The sequence below is a fragment of the Octodon degus genome, unplaced genomic scaffold (genome assembly GCF_000260255.1).
Source record: "Octodon degus isolate 3935 unplaced genomic scaffold, OctDeg1.0 scaffold00067, whole genome shotgun sequence".
NCBI classification, from domain to species: domain Eukaryota; kingdom Metazoa; phylum Chordata; class Mammalia; order Rodentia; family Octodontidae; genus Octodon; species Octodon degus.
In genome coordinates, this window is record NW_004524643.1 from 4,273,731 (window position 1) to 4,299,107 (window position 25,377).

At 51.4% G+C, this 25,377-nt stretch overlaps 1 protein-coding gene and 1 pseudogene across 1 annotated transcript in view; one reads left to right on the forward strand and one right to left on the reverse strand.

The window, feature by feature from the left end:
- The window catches only part of Galnt18 (polypeptide N-acetylgalactosaminyltransferase 18), a 346,030-nt gene that overhangs the window by 127,086 nt on the left and 193,567 nt on the right, over positions 1 to 25,377 (reverse strand). The gene's annotated exons all lie outside the window — the stretch shown is intronic.
- On the forward strand, positions 16,274 to 16,564 carry LOC105742685 (annotated as a pseudogene).

Consider the following 25,377-nt stretch of genomic DNA (forward strand, 5'->3'; position numbering starts at 1 on the left):
AGAAGGAGAAGAAGGAGAAGAAGGAGAAGAAGGAGAAGAAGGAGAAGAAGGAGAAGAAGGAGAAGAAGGAGAAGAAGGAGAAGAAGGAGAAGAAGAAGAAGGGCTTGTGTACAGAGCAAATTCAGTGCAATCACAGATGAGCAGCACAGAATTCTCCACGCAAAGGCTGAAAAGCAAAGATTAAGGCAACAGAAGCATCATACAATCACAGTTTATTTTTTATCACCTCGGGAACGCTACCTTTCGGCATGTTTATGGAGCGTAGATTGCCTTAAACGATCCAGCCTGGTGGAATTAGATTTCTTTTCCTCTCATCTATGAAATGTAAGCAACGCATCCAATATTCTTAGGGAAAAAAATAACTATTGTCATTGGGGGTGTAGACATGTTTTAATCCGCAATGACAGTTTGTCTTGAATCATAAACCACGCATATCTTACCAAACTAGGCTTTCGAGGTGGGCGGCTGCCTCTGATCCACCACCATGGGAACAGAGCTTCCAGCAATGGAAACAAAATAATGAGCGGTTTTCATCCAGGTGCTCGTGGGCCTCTGCTCAGCGTGAGGTCCGAGACATGGGCTGCAGGTCTCCAGACGTGGGTTTTATGTGGCCTGGCTTTCTGTCCCCAAATCTCACTATCTCAGGGCCTGACTCCTCCTTATTATGGATAGCACCAGCAGCCTAAGAACTCTCTGAGGAACTCCAAATCCAAGACCTTTTCCAAACTTGAACTGGGACATCCTACTACACATGCCTGGTAGCTGCAGGCAGAAACAGCAGCCATAGGCACAAACAGGAAAGGGCCTTGGTCTCTCGCAGTGCCCCTGGCATCCGACAAGGAGCCACAGGTGCCCCTGTGGGCCAGGAGGGGCTTGCTGCCCACTTGTCTGCACAGTGAGCAGAAGCTCTGGGAGGTGGATGCTGCCCTCTTCCCTCAGCTCTGCTCCAGTCAACCCCCTGAGGACAGTGAGTCTCACACAGAAAAAGAAAGGGGTCATCCCAAAAGAACCGTGCTCTCCTTAGGGCAGGAAGCCCGATGGTGACCCTGAGTGCAGTGGAGGGACTGAGAGGCCAGAAACACGGAAAGCAGCAGGGCCGGGGAATGGGAAGTTCGCAGGAAGCCAGGCACCCTCGGCCTGGCACCTTGTCATCTCAGGGCCTCCTCCAGGAAGGGCCTGGAACAGCTTACCCGGCCCTTTATTACTCAGTGAACCCTCCAAACCATGTTTCTGATATGGGATCTTTGCTCTGCTTGATTAGCTCCTGACACGGGGAAGTCATTACTCACAAAGCAGGTCATTCTCATGTTAAATGGCTCTAGCTGAGAGAACATTATTCCTCAAGTAGAAAAAAATATCTGGCTTATAGGCACGTCTACCCATGAGTCCCAAGTTTTGCCCTGGGCATCTCTGCTATGAGCCAGCCTTTTTGATTTGTGTGTTGTTTTGGGCATCCTGAGTCTTCCCTTCTGGGAGGTAAATAATCTCAGGCCTTTAACCACCCTCACGTGTCATCGTGTGAGGTCAGATTACATTTTTCCCTCTCTGGAATTCCACCTTCTAGAAGTTTCCACAGGGCCATCCTCCCTCTTCCCCTGCCTTGCCATGGCAGAAAGAGGCTCGGGGGGGACCGTTTGCCTAGCCGACAGCAGTTTCTGCTCCCCTGAGCTGTGCCTGTGGCCACTCTTCAGTGGCTCAGTGGGTTCTGCCGACCATTGTCCTGGCCCCACCCTGGCCGGTGTGGATGAGCTTGCTGATCCACGATGTGCAGCATGCGATGCCTTCAGATGCTGCCAAAGAGGACAGGGCTGCTCACTGTCCCTCAGGCCACTTGTGGTGGGTGGCAGGGACACAGCCCAGCCCTGCTGCTAGCAGCTGTCCCAAAGGACAGAGGACTCCAGTTGGCAGGGTCCAGATGCCAACACTCACCACCACCCTCAGTCTCTTCCAAGGAGCCTGTGCCCAGAGAGTCAGGCAGACAGTTAGCTGATGTTCTGCCACTTGGCTGGCAGCAGGAGGAAAGCACTCCTGTTCCTCAAGGCTCCCACAGGGCAGGCTTTTTCTTCTGGAGAAGAGTGAGCGGCAAGAGGAGCAGAGGCGGGCACAACCCGAGCCACTCATCTCTGCAGCAGACTGTGCGGCAGCATCAATCATGGCTCCCGGGGGAGCCCCCGTCCCAGGGTCACTACCCCAAATATCCACCAGCAGATGGGCACGACCAGTGGCATACAGCCAGATCTGACTGTGGATGCTTCTCTTCTTATGACCTCCTGCAGGACAGCACACACCCAAGAAGTTCAGGAAGGCAGGAGGGACAAGACCAGGAGGCGACGTACATGTGAGACCTGATCCCAAAGGAGCTGAGGGCCAGAAACATCCAGGGCAGTGGGCCAAGCAGTCTTTACTCCAAGGAGAATCTCAGCCATGGAAATGGTCAGCCATGTGTGAACCACAGCTCCACCCAAGCCCAACTGCCCGCAGCCATATTCCCACCCCGAGAGAACCTTACATTCTCTAACCTCAGCCTAACTCTGACTTCATCTCAACCTTGAGGTCCTCCTGGCCCCAACTTTCCCATGCTCACCTCACTCCCAGCCTGGCACAGACCCCTACCGTATGTACCGTAGCCACTCCATGACCTTCAATTTCACCACTGCCTTGCCTCAGCCTGGTCAGGCCATGGCCACACCTAATCCAGGCCTCTGGTGGTGCTGACCCCCTCCCACCCACTGATCTGCTGATGGCATATCTCAGAGGACAGAGCACAGGACAGTTCTACCTGTCACTGGGGGGCAGACTGAGCAGCAGCACTGTTTTGCTGTGTACTCTGCCCCTGAGAGTCCATGCAGGTAGCCACAGCTCCCGTTCCCTAGAGACCTGTGAACAAGAGAGCCCCACTCTGCAACTGGACACTTTCAGCCCAGCAGCGCTGTGGTAGGCTGAAGGCGCCAGTCCTCACTCTCACTTCTACCTGCTCTGTGCTGGGCTATAGAGGTGGTACATGGGATGCAGTTAGGGCATCGGGCAAGGCAGAGCTGGGGGAGCAGCTTTTATTTGCTCCCTTTTCTTTCTGTGAGATTTCTAGCTACCACAAAAATTCGCAAGGAAACCACTACATCACCTGAAAATTACTTGGTTGTGTTCTAGCTGTATTTAAATTGTTCATATGACATAGCTTATTTATTGTCCGTAAGATGAATGCTCATCTCCTCCGCAGAGCTTGGCGGTTCATCCTTTCAAAGTGAATTTAAACAGCAGCCTTTGGAAACAAGGAAGAGGGCAGAGAGATGAGTATGGAGCAGGTTTCCATCCACAAGAAAGGAGCCCACTGCATGTGGCACTGTGGCACTTCTCCCTCAAGTCCCCTGTGGGCTTCTGAGACTTAGCACAGAGAACTCTATGCAAGTTATGGGGCTCTTTGTTGAGGAACAAATCTGAGAGGTCTGCAGAACATGGGAAAAGAGAATATTCTCTCAGGCAAATTAGAGAGAGGCATTGAATGCAAAGCTTAGTGGGGTCCCTCTGGGGGTCCCTTTCATCTCATCTTCAAGGTGGGTCTTTTCAATGCCTAGGAGCTATCAGAGGGAAGAGAAGGTGTGAACATCTCCCAAGAGTGAAGAAAAGTCAAGATGAATTAAGTAGTGATGGATAAGAATCTGCCGTGGCAAGGAAAAAATATGTGGCTTTCACCCACATGAGGAGTGTCCCTTTCATCCTGTGTCTAGACCCAACACATCTAAGTTTCTCTGTGCAGGGAGCCTTTCTCACATCCTGGTCTTCACCTGATCTTTAGCATCCACACCATGGAGCTGGGTAACAAACAGATCATTAACGGTCTTGACCAATCAGAAGCCCAATACTGTGGCTCAGCCTATGACATTTCTATAGGAGAGGCCTAGAAGTTCCAATGAGACACCAGTGGGTAAACTTTTCCTCACAATGTCTCCCCATTTTTCTGAGGTACTAGGGATAGAACTCAGGAGCACAGAACTACAAGTCTGGCCCTTTAAAAAATTTTGGTACAGGACTCAGGCTGCCCTTGATCTTGGCATCCTCCTGCCTCAGTCTCCTGAAAGCTGGGATTGCAGGTATATGTGACCACCCCTCATAGGACTTTCTTTTCTTTTTGTTTTGTTTTTTGGGTTTTTTTTTTTTTTGGTGGAACCGGGGATTGAACTCAGACCCTTGCCCTTGCCAGGGAAGTGCTCATTCCACCAAGCCATCTTCCTGGCCCCTAGACTTTCTTTTCTTATTGTGAATAGTTGTATAGCTTATGTTTTCACAATAATACAAATTAGATCAGAGCAAATAGTCCACTGCCTTCTACAAATGTAAACACTAGTTAGAGAGTAGCCTGTAGGCTGGGTCAGAGGCTGCTGAAGTAGGTATAGAAAATCTTTTAATTCAGTAGGAGGATGGTTGTCATGAAGTCTACAGTTCCCACAAGGTGTAGGTCTATCACAGCAAATGGCCTCAGCCATTTATTGTACCTTTCTGACTTTCTATTTTGTTGCCTGGGGACAACTACTGAATTACAGTTAGAGGTTGAAGTATTCCATAGGTCTGGCTTTTTATACTAAGTGCACTAAAAGCTGGTAAATACTACAAAACCACTGCTAGTCCCAGTCCTATTTCTACCTTCAAAGTTGCTTACAGAAATGGTCTAATATCTATATGAAATTCTGGCCATGGAGAAAGGAGGACATGGTTCATGTCAGCTGCCACAGCTGTACAATAAAGGCAAAATTGAGGACAAGTGGGCCATAGGGTTAACACATCATAAAAGTCGGGCAGGTTACTAAAACAATACGGCCAAAGTCATCTTCTGGAATCACAACCATGAAAACAAGTATGGTCATCAGCATGCATGGGGGAGGGGAGCAACTGAGATTAAAAAACAAAAAGGACACAGAAGCTCTCAAAGGCAAATGGGTCACCTCCTTGGCCAGCGGGCATCCCAAGGACTTAGGCAGCCCAAGGCCTTGTCCTGTAGGTGTGGGACTTGGGTCCTTCGCAGAAGAATAAGTGCAAGGGGAATGGTGTCTGTGGGGGTTTTGCGCTGAGCTTAGTATTCTAGGCTTGGTTGGGCCAGGGAGGGTCACTGACCCAGGACAGCTTCCAATAGCATGAGTGGAGGAAGAATCTGACACAGTGAGCAGGAGACAAGCTCAAAGCCAAACTGCTGAACAGATAGATTCCCAAATACCCGACCTGGGAACAAATTGGGATTCCCTGCATGGGATGGGCTGAGACATGGTGACCAGGCCAAGGCTGTAAGGGAGAGGGGCTGGGGAGGGTAGCACATAGAGAGGCTGACTATGGACACAGGGAGCAGCTGCATGGGCTGCCATCGACAACAGCCACTCTGTGTTGTCATCATGTAGATTTCAGACAGGCTAGGGCAGCTGAAAGCATCCCCTACTCAGCTTAGCAGACTACGCCTGGAGGAAACAGACCAGGGAACTTCTATGGTACGGAGGCAGCTAGGGAGGCAGCTTCCTAAGAGACTGACCACTGCTGAGACAGGACCTGCACCCCTTTGGCAGGCTCTGCTCTGCAGAACCAGAGACACATAGCAAAGGCCACTGAGCTTTGGCTTCATTTATTATTATTCAGAAATAGCACCGCGGAGCTTCCTCAAAACCAGCTGCATGCTATAGCTGGCCAATGCTGCAAGGTGACTTATGGGACAGGAGAGGAGACAGTCCCGTGACCTCTACTACTGCAGACACAGTCAGAAAACACGACAGGATAAGGGGGACACAGAACTTTATTTGGCCACTGAACTTAATAAATGTAAGAACAGCATAGCTGGAGGACGGAACATGTGCAGACAAGGGGTTTTCAAGGCTACAGGAAAGGGACCGAATTCCCCAGCCATACAAGCATCAGGAGTAAACTAGCAAAGGAGCAAAGAGAGGAGGAGACCAGAGAAAGATTCTGAGGCCGGTTAGATGCATGCAGTGAAGTCCAGCCGTAGCCATTCACCATGTGTACAAGCCTATCCTGAATGCCACATGGGAGCCCTTGCGTCTGAGACTTGGCCCTCTTCCTGAGGCAGCAGGACAGAGAATATATTTTAGAAGTAGCTGGTCAGAGAACCCATGAAAACATATCCAGAGAATCACGTATGTTAATACAGTGTCTGCTTCTATCGGGCTTATAGAGATGCTCCTCTCAATGAACAGAGGTCCAAGACCTATTTGGAAAAGATGCTCCGCAGAGGAGCTCCAAAAGGAGGCAGCGCAGGTGCATGAGATTAAGCTCTTTCCTCCAGAGGCACCATCTCTTGGGGTCCCCCACTGTGATTCCCACTTGCCTAGTCAAGCACTTCCTGCGTAAATGAAGAGGAGCTGCTGTCTTGTGTTCCGAGGTGCTAGAAGGACCAGCACCCTTACTTCCTGGAGATGCAGCCTTCCTATGCGCCAGCTCTGATCTGATGGGCCACAGGCCACAGTGGGCAGCCTATTTCCATGGTTTCTGGAGCCTCCATGGGCTCCACAATGTCATGGGACAGACACATGTGACTAAGGACATGGCATAGACTCTACAATAGTGTCACTTGAGTTTAGTCTGCAAAAATATGGGTTCCCCAACTTTCCTACAGGCAGACCACATGTCCAGATGGCTTCCCAAGAGCAGGAGAGTGGTGGTCCGCAAACACATCTGCCCCTAATTACTAAGCTGGCCATGTCTGATCTGTTGCTGGGGCATTGAGGTGTGCTGTGCACTTTGGAAAATGTCACCCGTGCAACTGTGGGACCACAGGCTGCAGGGGGAGCTGGAAACTCCTTTGAACACTGCTGGTGCAGTCCACTCCCTTGCTGCAAGGTAGGCAGTGAGGCTGGAGACACTCAGACTCCTGATCAGCCTGTCCCAGCTGCTGGCGTGGCGGCCCAGGACACCCTTCCCTGAGTGCCCAGGGGCTTGGCAGCCTCAGCTCCTGCGGAAAGAGCCTAGTTGGCCTCAGTTTCTCACAGTACAAGCTCGCCAAAGACAATCCACATGCCTGCTTTCCCATGGGCCGGCTCAGCAGCCTACAGAGCCCAATCCCGGACTTCCCACGGTCCGAGCAGGCTAAAGGGCAGGTACGGGAAAGGCCTGATGTCATGGTTTGGGGCTTTGGCAAGAGGAACACAATACTACAGGACATATTTTATAAGATTATGTTAAAATGAATCACCCAAAGAAGGATACAAAAACAGTGCAGGAAATCTGTCCATACAACTAAAGACCAAAGAATCCAGCTGAAAGCCTCGGTTCTAATGTCCTGCATGAGTCCAGCTGAAAACCTAGAGCCCACAACAATGCCTCGCACAAATCTAATTGGAGCCTAGAGCCCACAACCATGTCTATGCAGCCCTGCTTCTTGGATCTGCGCTGAGGAGGCCCAAAGGTCAGTGGGGGAAGCTGGAAAGTCCATGCCAGCAGGATGAAGGATCTGTGCTAGCAGGCTGAGGGATCTGAACTGGAGCCAGGAAGCAGTGTTCAAGGTAAGAACCAGAGCTCCCCCTGAAAGCAGCACAGCCATCCTCAGCAACAGTGAGGTCCCGAGCTCCTCCAGTGATGAGGAAAGCTGAGTTCCCTTCAGGAAAGCCGACGTGACAAGCTTCTCCAGGAAGCTGAGCAGTCTGCCCTCTTCTCCACTGGAGCCAGGAAACAATGCTCAAGGTGAGGACAAGAGCACCCTCCAAATGAACCACAGCCATTTTCAGGGACAATGAGGTACTGAGCTCCTCCTCTGACAAGAACAGCCAACTCCATTAGGAAAGCCAGCATGACAAGGTCCTGCCACAGAACAGCCCAAGGGATCCAGCAGCTTCCAACAGCTTCCCTAACAGCTTCTCCACTCCTGCCGCTTACGTGTGGCAACAATCCTCAGGTGGGCCTCCCACACCCAGCCCCAGCTAGTTCAGTTCAGCTGGGTGCAACAACTTGCTCGGCAGTTAGAGATCCACTACACCTGGGCAGGTCAGCGCTCTGTCTCTACCACAGGCCAAGTCCCAAGCCCACCCAAGTGAGGCTCTGTGGGCAAACCCTGTCCCCAGAGAACTCTCCTTGTCCTTGCTGCCCACTCCTGCCCAACTCTGCATCTCCCTAGGCACGAAAGGCAGCTCCTGTGGAACCATGAGCTACATTCAAAGCCCTTGTTTAAAATTTCGAGATAAGGTTTAAGTTGCTCAATTTCCAGCCACGTGGCCCAGACAGGGCTTGGACTAGTGATGCTCTTGCCTCAGCCTCCCAGAGTGCTGGGATTACAGGTCTGCATGGCCACATCCAGCTAAAAGTCCTCTTTCTAGGTTTTAATCATTTATTTATTTGATACATGGTCTCACTATGCAAGCTCAGCCTTGTAGTGGTCCTCCTGTCTCAGCCTCCTCAGCGCTGGAATTACAGGTGTGGGCTACCACACGGTTTCAGTGGCTGGCACAGTGTGCCCAGGGCTCTGGGCCAGCACAGCACATGGCACCAGGGATTGAACCCAGGTCCTTACACTTGCCAGGCAGGCGCTTATACCATCGAGCTATCTCCCCAGCCCAATTCCTCTTTCTTAAACTCTGCTTCGATGATCCAACTGGAGAAGGCCATTTGCTTTCTGTCAGGACCCTTGTTGCCTGATCACACGGCAAATGGGGTATAGAAGTGTATTCAAAAGTGAACCTAGGAAAACCCTGTCTCTACCACAGGCCAAGTCCCAAGCCCACCCAAGTGAGGCTCCTTGGGTAAACCCTGTCCCCAGAGAACTCTCCTAACATGCACATTTTTACATTCATTACATTCAGTAAGAAAGCACCGAGAACTAGGGAGACAATCAGTGGCATTTTTACCTAAGTGAACAATCTGGGTGCCGTGTAATTAATTTCCTTGCACCGCCCTTTGCTTGCTAAAACTTTCTCAGGATTTCTCACCCCTGCAGTGTTCAATGACAAGGCGCGAAAGTCTGCTCTGCTCTGCTGCAGATAATACGCACATCAAGAGCCTGCTTCCCCTGTGTGTGCGATCTCCATTAAACCACTGCTAGTTGTCTAATTTTATGGCTCAGAGCTGCTGGTAGCCCCTGACTCCTGCCTTACGATTATTCCAGAAACACAGCAGTGCCAGAGAAGCAGGACTGGTGCCTCTTATCTAACCCAGGCTGTGCGCACCCTGCGATGCCACTTCACAAGCCCCCCGCCTCCTGCTCCGCAGAGGGAGCCACACAGCTGCCCGCTTCCTCCTTGGAAGCTGCCCGCTGGGCTGTGCAGGAGTCGCCAAAGCCTGGCCTGGCTCTGCACTGGCTCCACCATCATAGGTCTCCCTCAGGGGCCTCAAGAACTCGCACACTGTTTGGCCTCAGCTCCCTCCACCTACCCTCAGTCGTGTCTCCCCATCTTTCCATCCACTTGCTTTCATCTTCCTCCCCTTTCTGGGTCTTGGGGTCCGGGACTCTCTGTTTCTTCACTGACATCTACCCATGGGGCTTGAACTGCGAGGCCAGAGCTGGTGTGCCTACACTCAGGGAGAGGCAACCGAGGGCAGCTTCTGCTCCACTCAGTGACAAGAAGACACGTTTCCCTGCTTCCCTGCAGCTGCCATGGAAGTCAGCACAGCTCCAGGCTCAGACACCACCCCCCATTTGAATGGAGACTGGCATACAGGGTGACCGCCTCCCTGGTTTGCTCCAATCAGTCTCTGTTTCGGCATCAAGTCCCACTGTTCCAGAGCAGTTGGGGTCAGTCTTCCAGGCCTGCTCTCATGTGCTGGCATGGGACAGTCTTAGGTTGGTTCTCCCAAAGCAGAGCCTGAGGGGGGATTCTTGGGTTCGCTGAGGGAGGCCTGTGAGTACTTTCTACCAGGGACAGAGGAATAGGCCCTGAGGCTCAGTCTGGCTCCACAGGGAGCTCTGGAGGGTCTTCTATCTGAGACAAGGCATGGTTTTTATCCCCCTGCCCCAGTCAGGGGCCACCTGGCTCTGGCCATAGCAGGGCAGGGGCACTGTCTCCCAGGCATCCAGGCAAGGCAGCTCAGGAACAGCAGGGGACTGGTGCAGCTTTGGGCTTCTGGCTCGCAACACTCATTGCACCTGGGGGACAGGTGGACTGGCAGAAAAGGGGGCATGGGTATCACACGCATGTGTCCACTGTGCCACATAGGGCTCTAGGACACTGTGCCAGCCCAGCTGCAGCTTCCTTCCCATCATCCCACACTGTACCCAGATCATACCAGGCTAGTTCCACCTTAGTAGAACCCTTGGAACTGACCTGAGACCACTCTTGGTGAGGTTTGGAGCCTAACTAGAACTTTCTAGCTTTTTCCAGAGACTGAGCCTGACCCTTGACTGAGCCATGTGAGCACGGGATTGTGCTTCAGAGCTGCTGAAGCCTTGGAGCTCGGCCCCCTACCTTGGCCTGAGTAAGTCTACATAAGCAAGCCCCAGCTTCCTGCAGCAGCTCTGCTCCTCAGATAGACCTGCCAGACAGAGACATCACTGCAGGCTGGCCGTGCTCTCTCCTGGATGACAGGCTCAGCCTACTACAGATGTTCCACCATGCCTTCCACTGGCCCTGTTAGATTTACACATACTTGATATCAGAAGGCTTTTAGAAGTGTAGTTTTTAAAACCATCCGAAATATATGCATACTGGGAATACAGCTCCATGGCACAGCACCTGCCTGCCAAGCTCAAGGTTGTAAGTTTGATTCCTGGTACAAGAAAAAAAAAAAAATTCCCCAAACATGTGCAGCCTAGCCCTTATGTGCATTGGGGCCCTACCTGGAGTCTTGCAGCTCCTCCCTTCAAATGTGGACCCCATCACCACCACATCAAATTGCACAGGCTTTATTCAAAACTATAAAAAGCTGCTCTGTTCCAGCAGTTGGAAAGCCAAAGTGCTAGAAATTAAGAGGCCCTGCGGGCAGTGCTGAATCAGTGACTAAACGGAACCTGCAATGTAAACACCCTGGTCCTCTCACTTTGCAGCAGGCGGATCTGAGAGGCACGTGCTTCACACCCACCCCCAGGGTCTCCCCATACGCTCCACCTGCCCCCATGGTGCTGCCCCGGTTCTCACTTCTTGCATGCTTTCCTTGCCTGATCTCCCTACCCTGAGAGTCTCTCTTGAGCTTCCTAAACTATATGCAGCTGAATCCACATCTCAGGGCTCCCTGCTTGGGAAACAGCTCCAAGGAAAAGCTGAGAAAGCGGGCAGGTCCCGTCATGTGGGACTCAGACGTCTGAGGTGGCTGTCACATGCGCTGAGCTCAGGGCACAGGATTCCCTGGGAATCACTCTCTGTGCCACCCATGCTGCACTGAGCAGCCCTGGGGAAGATGCCCTGACTCACCCCTCGCGGGGCCCGGAGGCCCCATCAGGATTCAGAGGCTCCAGCCACTCGCCCTGGAGGCCAGTTGATCCTGGGAGGTGATTTTAATCCCGGATCTGATCACCCCGCAGACACTGCTTGTTCACAGGCATTCTTCTCCAGCTGCCTCCGGCCCTTTCACAGTATTAGACTGCAATTTCAGGTTGATATGATTTGGTGCTTAATACACCTTACTAGAGGCCAGAACAAGTGTTGGCTTCCCACTGGAGCCCCACCTTCCACGCTGGGTCTGTGGCTGCACCCCTGGCTCTAGCTTGGGAGCAGAGGGGGCCCAGAAGGACAGCTGCTTCAGGGCTCCAGGCCCCAGCTCCTCCACGCTTTGCTGTGTGGAGGGCTGCGTGCTCTGCGTGCATCGATTGGGCCAGGAGACGATCACAGACCGAGCCGGGCTCAGCCAGTCCTGACCTCCTTTGCGAGCCTGGCCTCTTCACCTGCTCAGCAGCCGTGTCTATACAAGTGTCCCCATCAGCTCTACCCCCAAGGTCTCCCAGGCAGGCCACAGTCAGCACAGCTGCCACTTAACTCCCAAACTTACTCCCCGAATCTCTTGGCCCGCATGCCGTCCTCAGCGAACAGCACTGCCTTTCCCAGTACCACACAAGCCGGCAACCTGAGCTGCCTCTTCAATTCTTTCCTTCCCTTCACCCTACGTCCAGCAGCTCTCCAGCCCCCCACTTCCCCTCCCACAGCCCCGCAGTCTCACCCCCACCATGCCTTGTTTGAAGCACTGCGCCAGGCAACTGAGAGCTTTCTCCACAGCCACGCTTAGCCACACCTGCGCCACCCGCCACAGAGGGGCCAGAGAGCTCGCGGAATGCCAAGCAGACCATCCCTCTCTGTGCTTAAAGCTCGCCAGTGCTTGTAGCACCGACGCTGAGCAGTCTTCTACAAAGGCCCATATGGTGGTCCCGCCTGATGCTGCAGCACCCCCTCGAGCCGCCCACCCTCTTTCTGACCACCCTGCAGCCACACACACCTTCTTACGGCCCTGAGAGCATGGCAGCTCCTCTCCACTGCAGCCCTGTGCCGTGCCGTTCCCCATGCCAGGAACGCTTTCCTGTGCTACGTGGCTCCCTCCTTCAGCCTTTCCAGCTCAGCCCTTCCCTGGCCTCCTAACCTGAAATGCACCCCACTTGCCTTACTTCATATCATTCAGTTTATATCTGTTAAGGCGTTCTTCACAGTGTACAATAATTCATTCTTGTCTCTTCCCATGCCAGACTGCGATCTCTGGAACAGCCGTGCCCAACCACACCAGTCTCAAATTCCAAGAGGAGAGTGGATGGACCTGGAATGCCCATAGCCCAGTCATGGCGAACCTTTTACAGACTGCGTGCCCAGGGTACAATCCCCAGCCCACTTATTTATCACAAACTGACAACACTTGCGATTAAACTTGGATATTGAGGTTTTAATTTAGAAAAAAAAAAAAAAAGACATTAACATCTTTTATCTTTAAAGAAAAATAACACGCATGCCCTAGGTTCAGCACCATGGCTAAAGGCTGTGTAGTAGCTGTCCAGTGCTGGCTAAGAAAATACCACCGAACTTCACTCTCACGGTTTCTGTGAGTCCTAAAGCCAGGCATGTCCCTGTTGGGTTCTCCATTCAGGGTTCTGCTGGGCTGGAAATGTTGCAGGCAGCCTAAATTAGATAGAAATATTATAGGCAGTCAGACAGGGTCAGGCCCTCGAAGGAGTTGACAAAGACCAGACACTTTATAACCGTGGGAGACGCTCCGGCTGTGAGCCAGACCTGAAGATCAAACAAATGCTAACCTCCCTAAAGGTTGGCAGCCAGGATTGATCATTACTCAGGAAGAATCGCTGTCTGAAGGCCACCAGATAAGGTCCTGTTTTACATTCATGCCCGCTTGCTACCCCATTTGGTCCTGGGCCTAATCAACTGTACCTGAGCAATGGTGCCTGTAATCCCATTGGTTGGTTGACCATCATTTTTTTCTCAACCCACATCCACCTAAGCAAGATCCCTTCCTCTCTACCTTAGCCCCACATGGTTTTGCCCTATAAAAACAACCTAAAAGAGACAGCTTCCTTCTGTCTCTCTCTAACAGAAACTTTCCTTTCCAATAGTTTTACCCTCAACCTCTGTTGTTCCTAAAATTCGTTCTTTGGTTTTAGAGCACACGACCTCATCCAGGTCAGGTCGGGAGTTTCATCTCTCTGTATCAGAACCGCTCCTTGGTCAGCGCCATAGCTCTCACATTCTCCCCAGCTCACCTCCCTGCAGGGGAAGGGCTGACACCCCTGCTCCCCTGCCAGCCGTCGTGCAGGTCTGAGCCCAACATTGACAGCTTCCCTGCCACGTGGCCCCTGCTGGCAGGTCACAGCATGGATGTCAGCCAGCTTTCAGGCCACCAAAGCACATCTCTGACTTGGCCTTATGCCACCAGGCGATGGAAACTGGGCTTCCAAAGGGTCATGTGATCAGACGAGGCCCACCCATCGGATTGAGGAGCCTAATGAAATCAGCAGAGCCCCATCACAGCTGAATCCTGATCTCTATTCACTAAGTAAGTGGGAAGGTATGTGTGCCCCTGGGCCAGGAATCAAGAGGCTTCCTGAGAATTTAGCTTATTCGGTGATTCATAAACATTTGCTGAATAAAAAGCTGGGTCTCCTTCTAGCCACCTGTTTGTATACATAGTCCCTCCAAGGCCTGTGGAGGCTTTTTCTAGGTACAAGGCAGTTTAAAAAACAACCTTGTAGGACCAGCCAAATAGCTCAGTGGATTAAAGCACCTGCAAGCAAGAGCAGGGGCCGGGGGTTCGATCTCTGGGCTTGCAGTGCCGGCCCTGCTCCTGGAACACATTGAGACTAGGTGTGGTGGCACCTACCTGTAATCCCAGCTCTTGGGAGGCTGTAAACAGGTGGATCACTTAGAGCCCAATCTAGTAAATACAAAAACAAAACAAAACAACAACAACAACAACAACAAAACTGTCTTGTAGGAAATAGAAGAAGGAGCTTGGACTTGGGATATGGGATTAAGACCTAGATCTTCCACTGTCTTGCAGAGAGAAATTTAGCAATTTCTTTAGCTCCTCTGACCCTTAGTTCTTTTATTTTCTTTTGTATTTAGTACAGGGTCTACAGAGTGTTCAGGGTCTCACTACTAGATTGGACTCTAAGTGATCCACTTGTTTACATCCTCCCAAGAGCTGGGATTACAGGCACGCACCACCACAGCCAGTGTCAGTCACCATCTCAGCGCACCCCGGGGCCGGGACTGGGGCGGGGCCAGAGTGGCATGGCAGGGATCAAAGCCCAGTCACTGCGCTCTGCCTAAGTAAGCACTTTAGTCCGCTTAACTATATGGCCCTTGACCCTTAGTGCTTTTCTCTGTGAAACAGGTTTAAAACACCTACACACAATATGCAATGTATTAGTTATTGTAACTGTCCTACTAACATGTGTTGAAACTGCTTCACTGCTATTTTATTTTTCTCATTAAAATGAATTAATTTTTTTAAAAAAATACATGATATCAACAGAAAAAAATAAAATAAAATGCCTGCATCATGAGATGGGGGAGACGAAATCCATTTGCCTAGCTGAGGAACTCTCCCACCCACAGTTCCATGCATCTCTGCACCTACTTATCTAATAACTGCAAAGCAAGAGCAGGGGGTGCGTTTCCCCTGCCCCACTGAAATCAGGAGCTCAGCAATTCCAGTCTCACATGCCACAGAACTATAAGGCAGCTTTAGAGGCAGCCGCTGGCCGGCTAAGACTGCGGGAACTCACTCCAGAAAGATTAAACAACCACCTTGAGTGCCCCTTTCAGAGAAAATAGAATCACTTCAGGCAATTTCTCAGCCTCATGCCTGAGCAGCCCTGGTCAGGAATGCTCACCAAACAACCTTGTTTTCCTTGATTCTCTGCATTAGTTCTTGTTTTGAAGCCAAATGAAATTTGACAACAGAGACGAACTTGCAGGCATACTTAGTCCTGGAGAAGGGGGCTGATAACTTGATATGTTACTTTTTTTTTTCTTTTTTGGCAAAGACACCTGAAGTTAAAGGAAGAAAGGTTTGCTCAGCTCACAATTTGTAAGGTTTTCGTCTGTGATCAGCTGGCTCCGAGGCAGGGTGATATGGGCAACACGTGCCAAAGAGGTGAAACAGTTCATTGCATACAGAAGGTATCCAAGTATGCAAGGGACAACCACAGCTCTATCTGTTATATCTTATTCAGGTTACTTAAAGAGGGCAGCACTAACACCCTTCATCCTAGCGCCCTTGGCTCTAGCATTGCACCAAGAATCAATCCCAGCATCACACACTGTAGATCCAGCCACCTCCAAAAAAGCCCCATCTATGACCAGAGGAGGCTTGAGGGGGGACATCTAGACACAAACATAACATTTCACTCTGGCCCCCAAAGACTGATGTGTAGCCCTTTATGCAAATGGCCTTTAGTTTATCTCTAAGAGCTGTCAAAGTCCTGACAGTCTCAGCACTGCTGAAAAGTCTATTCACTCTGAGTTCCAAGCCACTGCATAAAGGAGAATAAACTTAAATACTTTCAGCATTTAATGGCATAAGATAGACACTTTTATTTTAAAAGTTATGAATGGGGGGATAGCAAGAAATGGGAACCAAGCAAGACTAAAATTCAGCAGGGCAAACATCAAATCTCACGCTTTCATTTTGAGCATTCCTGGAGACCTGTGGCAAGGTGTGAGCTCTAACGAGCTCAGGTGGCTCCTGTATCCTGGCACTGCTGGTGGCTGCAGGGCTCACGGCTTTTCTTTTTGGCCAGCTCTGCCCCCTCCTTGCAGTTTTTTAGACAATCTCTGTTTCTGGCTTTTTAAAATTTTGAGGTGCGTCGTCTGAGCGCACCACTGGGGCATCGTGAGAAGCCTGGAAGGAGGTCGAAGGTGCTGGTATGGCTTCCAGCCGGGTCTTGGTGGGCGCTGCCGGCTCGCCAAATGAAACCCCAGAAATTCTGGACAATGTGGGAGACTGGCTATGGGGCGTCTACCACTTTGCTACCGATAGGAATGACTTTCGGAGGAACGTGATCCTCAATTTGGGACTTTTCACCGCAGGAGTTTGGCTGGCCAGGAACTTGAGTGACATTGATCTACTGGCACCTCAGCCAGGGGTGGAGCCCCGTAGGGAAATGAAACTCCTACACTGCAGCCAAACCTCCAAAACGAGGGCCTCCAGTCTGTGACCAGCACGAGATACACTGACGGCAGCTGAAGCTGACTCCTGGGGGCCCTTCCTCTTCTCTTCCCTCCTCAAGCTGCATTCTCTGCGTAGCAGCTGGCCCCAGCTAGTGTCGCCTCTGTGCTGTAAAGTTCTGTACACAGCCTGTTTCTGTAGGGGACAGTCATTGCTGTGTCCTAAGGAGCACTAATGGTGCTTTGACAAATATTTGAAATAAAGACTGTTCACACAAAAAAAATTAAAAGAAAATAAAATTTTGGGGGTCTCCCTCTTACCTTTGGCTTCACACTCACAGCATGACACACTGTCTGCTCAGGGAATGCTTTCTGACCTCCTAGCCACTTTCCTGAAATCTGAGTGAAAGCCTTCTTGTCCCCACAACTCTTGCATTTTGTGTGGACCTAAGATCAGCACCGCATCAGTGACGCCAAGGTCTGTCACCAGCTGGAGCAGGAGCCAGGCTTTTCCTTCCCCTTTGGCTGCAGGGGTCAAGTGCCTACGAACTAAATTTCAAGGACCAACATTTTAGGTCATTGCCATTTTGGAACGTGGTGCTCTGAGGCTCTGTTTTTAAATCAAAGTCTTTTATTTTTGCAAATCTGAGGCTGGGAAGGCTTGAGTCTTACTGGGTTTCATGATGTTTTTAGGCCATTTATTTGTTGTCTTTTTGTTGTTGTTAAGTATTTGGCTTTTTTGTTAGTCTTTTTAGTGATCAGGTTTTCTTCTGTTTTATCTCTGTAGGCCACAGTTTTATGGAAGCTTCATGTTCAGTCAAACTCAAAACATTTTGAATCATTTTGCTCGGCTCTTTGCTCTTGGTTTTCAACATAAACGTGGCTGTAAGCTCCCAGTAGTAGCTAGGCCACCACTTCAATATTGGATTGCCTCAAACAAAATTTTGTAAGATTAATTTAGTCAGCCACCCTTAATCTTAGTCTCAGGCAAAGTCTCTGTACATGAAAAAAGTGTAGACAAACTTCCCGTCAAGGCATAACACACATTGTCTGAAGTCTAATAGCCAATGCAGTCCTTCTTCTCGGGAGAAATCCCTGGGCCTGGTCTTTACCAGCAGAATTTTTATCTGCCTTTTGGTCTATTTTTTTAGCCTGTGTCTCTGAAACTTTTTAAACTCTTCCCAGTAGCTGTTCCTCAAGGCTCCCAAGCCACATGGTCAGATGTAGTCGCAGCAATGACCTGCTTCTCTGGTACCAAATTATGTCTTAGTTTCTTTTTTTTTTTTTTTTTTTTTTTTTTGTCACTGAGACAAAGTTCCCAACAGCCAAAGCTAAAGGAGGAAGGGTTTATTTGCCTCACAGTTTGTAGAAGTTTTAGCCCATAATCAGCAGACTCCAAGGCAGGGTGGCACTGCAGAGGAGAAATCATTTATAGCAGGCAGAAGGTAACAAAGCAGGCAAGAGACTGCCACAGTTCTTTCTGTCCCTTATATCTTATCCAGGCTACTCAGGGTGGATATCACTCAAATCCTTAATCCCAGTGCCCTCTACCCTAGTATTAGACCATTAACCACTCCCAGCATCACACACTCTAAATCCAGCTACTTCTAAAAAAGCCCCACCTAGAACTACACGGGGCTTTAGCCAAACCTCCAGACACAGGCCACACTCGGCAGAAGCCTCTCTCAAGGCAAGGAGTGCATTGTCTCCTCTGGTGTCTAAGTTCCCCTGGGGAAGGGTGGGGAGCCAGTGCTGCTTCTGGGCAGCTAGGCTTTCAATTCTGCCCTGTGTTGCTGGAATTTTGTGCTGCACCAGCGAGTGCCATTTGGTGACAAGTTAGTTCCTTACTACTGTCTAGGTAGAGAATCCTCTCTCCATCTCCTGATCTCATCAGCAGGATCCTGTGATCAATTCCCTTTGAGACTTGCATCAGGACACTCTGCCAAGGAATGCTGGGAGCCTCGCCTGCCCCATTAACCCTGCTGAAGATACTCCTTTTAATTTCCACTTGGCTCAGGGCCCATGCAAATGCTGAGCCTTGATCTAATTTCTAATTCACTTCTGTCACCTATCAAATCCACCCTCTGAGGAAGGGGTGAGAGGCTTGGGTGTGTGAAATTCCAAGGCATACTTCCTTTGCCAGAAGAGAGAAACACAAAACCTGGGATTTATTCCTGGGTCTTCCTTGGCATTTGCATGCTACTCGCTTCTGCATGACAACCCACCCCATCAACCACAACTGCCAGAGACGCACTCTACGGCCATCCTTGTGCTCGCAGAGTGAGAAGAGGAGGCAACACTGGGGAGGCATCAGGCAGGCCAGGATGGGCCACGCAGGAGATGTCCCAGTGACTGCCACCCAAGGTGACTCCACTCACAGTAGTGCCAAGCCCTGCCTTCCTGCCCCAGCCCCAAGCTCCGGCTCCTAGGTGAGATGCTGATGCCTTGAATGGATGCGCTGTGCTCTGGCCTGGCATGCCAGCTTACTCCCCTGGTCTGGTTGGCCTTCTCAAGCTCTAGTCACCCTTCTCTTCACTCTTCCCTGATACAAGTGTCACTTCTGACCCCAAGATTTAGGGAGGTCCCCACGAAAAGGTTCTGAGCTCTGACCAAGGGACATAATCTCCACTACGGCTGTAACATCATAGACTTCTCTAAAAAAGCCCAGCAGGGCCCCACTGGATCATGGGGACTTAATCACAGTGCCAGAGCCTGGAGATATCCTCAAACTGTGCTCACAGCGAAGACAGCCACACCCAGGAGCGCGCAGAAGAATGCACACAGGGGAGTGCATCAGCCTTTCCAGGGCGTCTGCTTTCTATGATGTGGATAATGAACAATTATGAGAGGGAGAAAGACGGACCTCAAGAGCAGAGTCAGGGACACCAGTCAAACAGCATTGCAAGAGGAAGCTCCTGCTTCTTAAAGGGAGGGTGCAAAGCAACAGAGGCGACAGTCAGGAAGACCAGCTCTAGCTGACCTACCCCCAAGGCTTGTGCAAACGGCAAGTCCTGTGGGCTGGCAGTAAGCTGGGTCAGCACTCACTGAGGGTGGGCTCACCCTCTTAGTCACCGGGGCCCCCAGCACTGCCCCATGGCTTCACATCTGGTGTACCTCCCATTTTCCACCATGTGCCCAGCCTCTGCAGTTGGCTGAGCTTAGGATCCTGAGCCAGAGGTCAGGCACTTAGGATCTGGAGTTGGACCCACCTTGGGTGCACATGCTGGCGGCCCCAGAGCCTCAGCGTTCCAGTCTGTGCAGCGGCACAACCACCGTGCTACCTCCCTCGAAGGCTGTGTTCAGCGCTGGACAAACTCACATTTATGAAGGCGCTTAGGTGGAGCAAGCGATGGCTCTTGCTGCTATCTGCTTAGGCTGCCGATAAGCCAGCCCAGGGCTGGGGTATGTCTGTGCACACAGGAGACGTATACTCTGATGACCAAAGCTTGGAACAGCTGTGTCCGGCCACGCGCATCCAAGGAAGCAGGAGGTGCCTTCCCTGGGACTTCCCAACTCCGCCCCATCTCTCTCTCTGTTCCACTCCAACGCCAGATCGTTGAGTCCTCACAAGGAATGAGGCCTTGGGCCATGTGGAAAAGAAAGGAGGCAAAGAACGAGAAGGATCTGGTTCAGGCCCCAGTTGCTGCTGAGGCTCAGTTTTCTCAGCTACAAGATGGGAAGAAATATTGGAAACATGAGATGGGGTGCAAAAGTGCCTGGTAAAGGGGCTGGCAAGATAGCTCAGTGGGCTAAAGCACCTGTCTAGGCAAGCTTAGGCAAGCCAGGGACCATGGTTCGATCCCCAGCACCACATGCTGCAGGGTGGGCTGAGCCGCCCTCCTCCCGCAAAAAAGTGCCTAGTACAAGTGCCTGGAAGACAGTAAACAGGAGTCCCAAAACTATGATGCCGACTCCTCTCAAGTCTGATTAGGAAGACACAAAAAGGAGGCAGGTGCTGTCTTGCTCTGCACCTCCACCTTCATAGACCCAGATTCCTTTTAAGCCCCCAGGCCCAGCTGGAATGCCAACTTCTCCCAGAAGCCTTCTGCTCCCCCTGGGCCCTGCCGGGCACTCTCCCTTCACCTGTGGCCCTTACCCCTTTGCATCATGACAGCTATTTGCATTTCCTGTGTGCTCTAAGCTGCCAGCTTTTATACCACCCAAGTTGCCATGGGAGGGCAAGGCCTGGCGCTTGAGGATGACATTCTGTGAGCACTGTGGCAGGAGCGAGTGAGCCCAGAGGAAGCGGCCCAGGGCACGCTGGGAGCTCCGTCACAGCCAGGAGTACAACAGCGAAAGACTCCTACCTGAGCTTCCTTGTCAGTGGAGGAGGGTGGACTAGGGTTTACAGCTGTCTGCTGCCCAGTGTCCTTAAAGGTAAGGGAGGAAACTCACAAAGCGAACCAGGTCACCTTCCCCAATCCTATGCCAGGTGTTCAGTGGGGAAGCACTTAAGCCCAGGAGAGGTCACTGAAAGTCACAATATGGGGACAGAGGATAGAAAAACAAAGAGAAGCACACACATGGGACACAGGCCAGGCCCTGCTTGGCTGGCTACAACATCAAGCTCCCACCCCAGCTGCAGGAGGGGTCAGGAGGCAGCCCCACACTGGAGCTGCCTGGAAAGCTATGCTTCTGGCAGCAGCTGCCCCCAGATCACCTTCCTGCTCCCTGAGTCGACCTCTCCTCATGTTCAAGAGCCTCTGTTCTTCAAATCCCACCAACACCTTGAGCTCTTGGGATATGAGCTCTGAAAAACCAGCTGGGCATTGGGGAGCACGCATTTGTACCCCTGAGGACTACGGAGTCTATCTCCCTGCCTGCCACCATCCCTGGACGATAGCCTCTCAGAGGCAGGAGCCACAGTTGGCACAGCATTGCCTCCCCCCTCAGAGCTTGGGCCTTGCCCTCCATTTGCTGACTGAATGCGTTAGAATGAGAACTGGAATGGCGGGAGTGTAGATCCCCTTGGGCCTGAGCCCAAGGGAAGGCAGGGAAGGCAGCCCCTGAGAAATGGTAGAGCTGGCTCCCCAATTTAGGGCCCTTCAGAACAGATTAAGGATCTTGCTTTAAAGTTTTTTTAAAAAAACCTGCTTTCCTCAGCTCCTAGAAAGAGCAGGCTTCTGTTGGGATGTAACCCAGGTGAATCTGTACGTGCTCAGGGACCCCGTTCCTGAGTCCCCTATCGATCTTTCATTCCAGGTTCCCAACCCTAGTACTGTCTCCAGCACCACCTTCCACCTGACCACCAAGCAAGGGGCTGCTCATCTTTCCTGAGCTCAGAAAGAAGCCACGCAGGGCAGAAAGAGGCAGCAGCTTCCGTGACCACGAGATCCACACCTTACTCGTGGGCCTCTCCGTCTGCTACGCACACAGCCCCTCAAGCTCCTGCCCCTGGAGGTCACTTGTGTTACTGCACAGCTTGGAGCACTCCTGGAAATCCGTTTCAACACCTGTCAAAGACTTCATGTTCAGGCCTTGAGTCTATTTTCTGCTGCTGTCCCAGAATACCTGAGTCTGGGTGACTTATGAAGAAATGGAAAGTGTGCTTGGCTCAGAGAGTTCACAGCCTGGGAAGGTCCAGGCTGAGGAGCTGCATCTGGTGAGGCACCATAACACAGCAGGAGAGAGAGAAAGAGACTGAGAAGGTGATGGAAACTTTAAAATGTGGGACTTAGCGGGAGATCTCCCGACCGCTGGAGATGCGCCTTTGGTGGGGACAGCCGGACCCTTGCCATTTACTCTTCAATTTTGTATCCCAAGGCTGCGGTGAACACCTTTGTCCGTCACACCTTCCCTGCTGCAATGTGCTGCTTCAACACAGTCCCCCAGCAAGGGCCCAACTAAACCTAAAAATAGACCTTTCCTCTTTATAAGTTGGTTATCTCTGGTACTTTGCAACAGTAACAGAAAGCTGACTAACACCATTGGAACTCGCTTATTTTATTAGGAACTCACTCTCGTGATAATTAGCTCATACCTGGAATGTACCACCATGAACTCATACACAGGAACAGATCCCTCATGCTCTTGTAAACTCTTCATGGTCCCCACTCTCAACACCATTTCACTGGGGTTGAGTTTCCAACACAAGATCTTAGGGGACTCCTTCAAACCATAACAAGCAGGATGCATTTTATTTGTTGGGGTCTCAGCTGTTTTAAATGTTTGGGAAAGCAGGGGGCAGATCCCAGCTCCTGAGGACAGCCATGCATTTGGCTGTATTATTGCTGGCCCTAGAGTTTGTCTTTTCAAGCTGCTGAGCAAGATAGGCGATGGGCCAAGAATGGACAAAGGGATCTTTCTGCTGGCTGCACTGCAGGCCTGGGCAATGTTCCCTGGCCTTTTCCAGGGACAGCTTGACTCCCAGCTGCTGGCAGGAGGGCACCTCACCTGAAGGCAGGAGGTGGATCTCCGGACTCACTCCCACACCTCAGCTCATGCTCCTGTTCTGGGAATTTCCCCTCAGACAGATGGTGCTGCAGTTGACCAGAGAACGAGGGTGCTTTTGTACTTGATTCCTGCTAGCTTTGTTTATCAGAAGCTGGTCACCTCGGCTGGTTTGTAAACAAAGTGATCCAAAGTCCTTTTACTGCCGATTGTTTGTAGGAGCTCATAAACCATGGAGAAGGCAGGGCCTTTACACTCCAGGTGTGGGCCTTGGTTGGCTCTGAAGTATGTCAGGGAGTTTCTGATGCTCTGGAGCACTTTCTTTTACCAGGCGAAGAGGCCCAATAGGTGGCAAGCTACCTATACTGCCGCTAGACCCCAGCAGGCGGGGCTAGACCCTCAGCAGAATGGCCAGGCTAGAGAGGATGCTGGAAATGTTCAGGAGTGGATCTGGAAAAGCTACCAGAGACCCGGGGCTGGTCCACAAAGAGGCAGTGTCGGCAGGGGGCTGCACACTCAGGCATCACTAGCAAAAGATGCTCAGCTTTGGGGGTGAGGAGGAAAGTGGGAAGTTCCAGGTCTCAGGAAGAGAGATTCCACCATGGGCAGCAGGGCTGGTGATTCAGGAAACAGTCCACGCACCTCAAGGAAGAGAACTAACTGCTCAGGGCCAGAGAGGGCGCCAGGGTCCAGCTAAGGGGCTGAGGCGGCTGTCAGAGGAAAGCTCCACTCCACATCTGAGTAGGAATTACAGATTGGTGGTAAGTGCAGAGAGAACCCAAGGAGAGGACCAACTCAAAGAAGCTAGAGGAAAGTTGGGATTCGTAAGCCAGCAGGGAGGACAGGGAAGTCACCCCAAGATGCAGCCTGGAAGGCCGGGTGGGTCACCCACGGGGAAGAAGAACCCAGGCATCTACTTCCACCTGGCACTTTGATGTGCATTATGGAAATGCCCTGTGGGACAACAAGCTGACAAAATTCACTTCTGAGAGAGGCTCACTGGAAGATGCAGTTTAGCAAGTAGAGAGCAGGTGACCTTGTGAGCTCGCCTGTGTGCCAGGCGACAGGTACAAGCAGCAGGACCGCACGAGGCAGCCTTGAGACGCAGACTAGGGAGGTGACACAGACAGACACGTGCACTGGATTCTTCCTGCTCCCCAGAGGCCCTGGCCACAGCAGAGCAGAGGCCTTGAGCTGGGGCTCGCGTCAGCAGGGGAGGAATCATGTGCCACTTGTAGCAGCGAGCTGCTCTGAATCCTATTAGTCATTACACTGTGGTTGGGGAGCGTGTGGCTCAATGGCACCAGAGGACACGGATCCATGGCCGAGCCAAGGGCAACTCCAGGGCTGGTGAGAAGCACTGCGGTGGGTAGCAGCAGCCTTGGGTTGCCCGGGTGCACCCCCAGAACCCCTGCAGGACACAGAACTGAGCTGCCTCAACCTCTAAATTGCTGGCACCTCCTGTCCACCTTGGGTTACTCTGCTGATGTGTTCGGTCAAAGGAACGGGGTGGGCAGTGACAAGAAGCATTAGGCTGAGCTGGCCAGGGAAGGCTGGCACCGGCAGCCCACGTGCCTGGCTGTGTAAACACCTTTAAGCTGCCTGAGTCTTGGTTGTAATTCAATTAGCTATATGGGATTCTTTAAGCTTCATAAAGCACAATACTGCTGGGCCATTCTTTGCCTTAGCTTTTTAAAGTTTTTGCAATTATTCCAGCTATGTGCAAAACTGCTGGTTGTTTTACAGCCTAGAATGAGCATCTCTTATGTAGGACAACATCTCTGAAACATTAAACAATGATTAGGCAGGCTTTGGGCCAAGGGACGATGGAGGTTTGCAGGGGTGGGCCCGGCGGCTGGAGGCATCGAGCGATCTGGGAGCTCTGCTTCTATTTCGTCACCACATTGTGATTTTTCTCACTCATAATTAAAAATAATGATTCAGAGTTGTATGATTACTTGTCATTCATCAGGACTTTGAAGGTGTCTCGAGGTAGCGGTGGGTGGTTAGAAGAGGTTCAAACTACTGTTAGGGGGATCTGCACAGCACCGCCCGCACAAGCACACACAACGCAGGGTGCATATGTGCACGCGCACACACGGGGTTCACACATGTTCACCACTGCATGGCTACATATGCACAGGTGCACATCCACACATGTGCAGTCCACATGGACACACGTGCCCAAATATATATGCACACGGTTGTATGCATGTGCACGAATGCCTGTATACATGTGTGCATACATGCATGCAAACCCACATGTACACAAACAATTCACACACATGTACAATGCTCATGCACAGACATGCACACCCAGTCGGGCCGGCTGCTTTCTATCTCTAAAGAGAAGGAAGCCATCTCTCTCTTACAAGGAGCCCTAAAGCCCGGCTGCTAATTCATCAATTATCTTTCACCCCTTGACCCAAACCTAGAAGCATCTATGCAGCACAACAAGCTGCAGCAGAGGAGA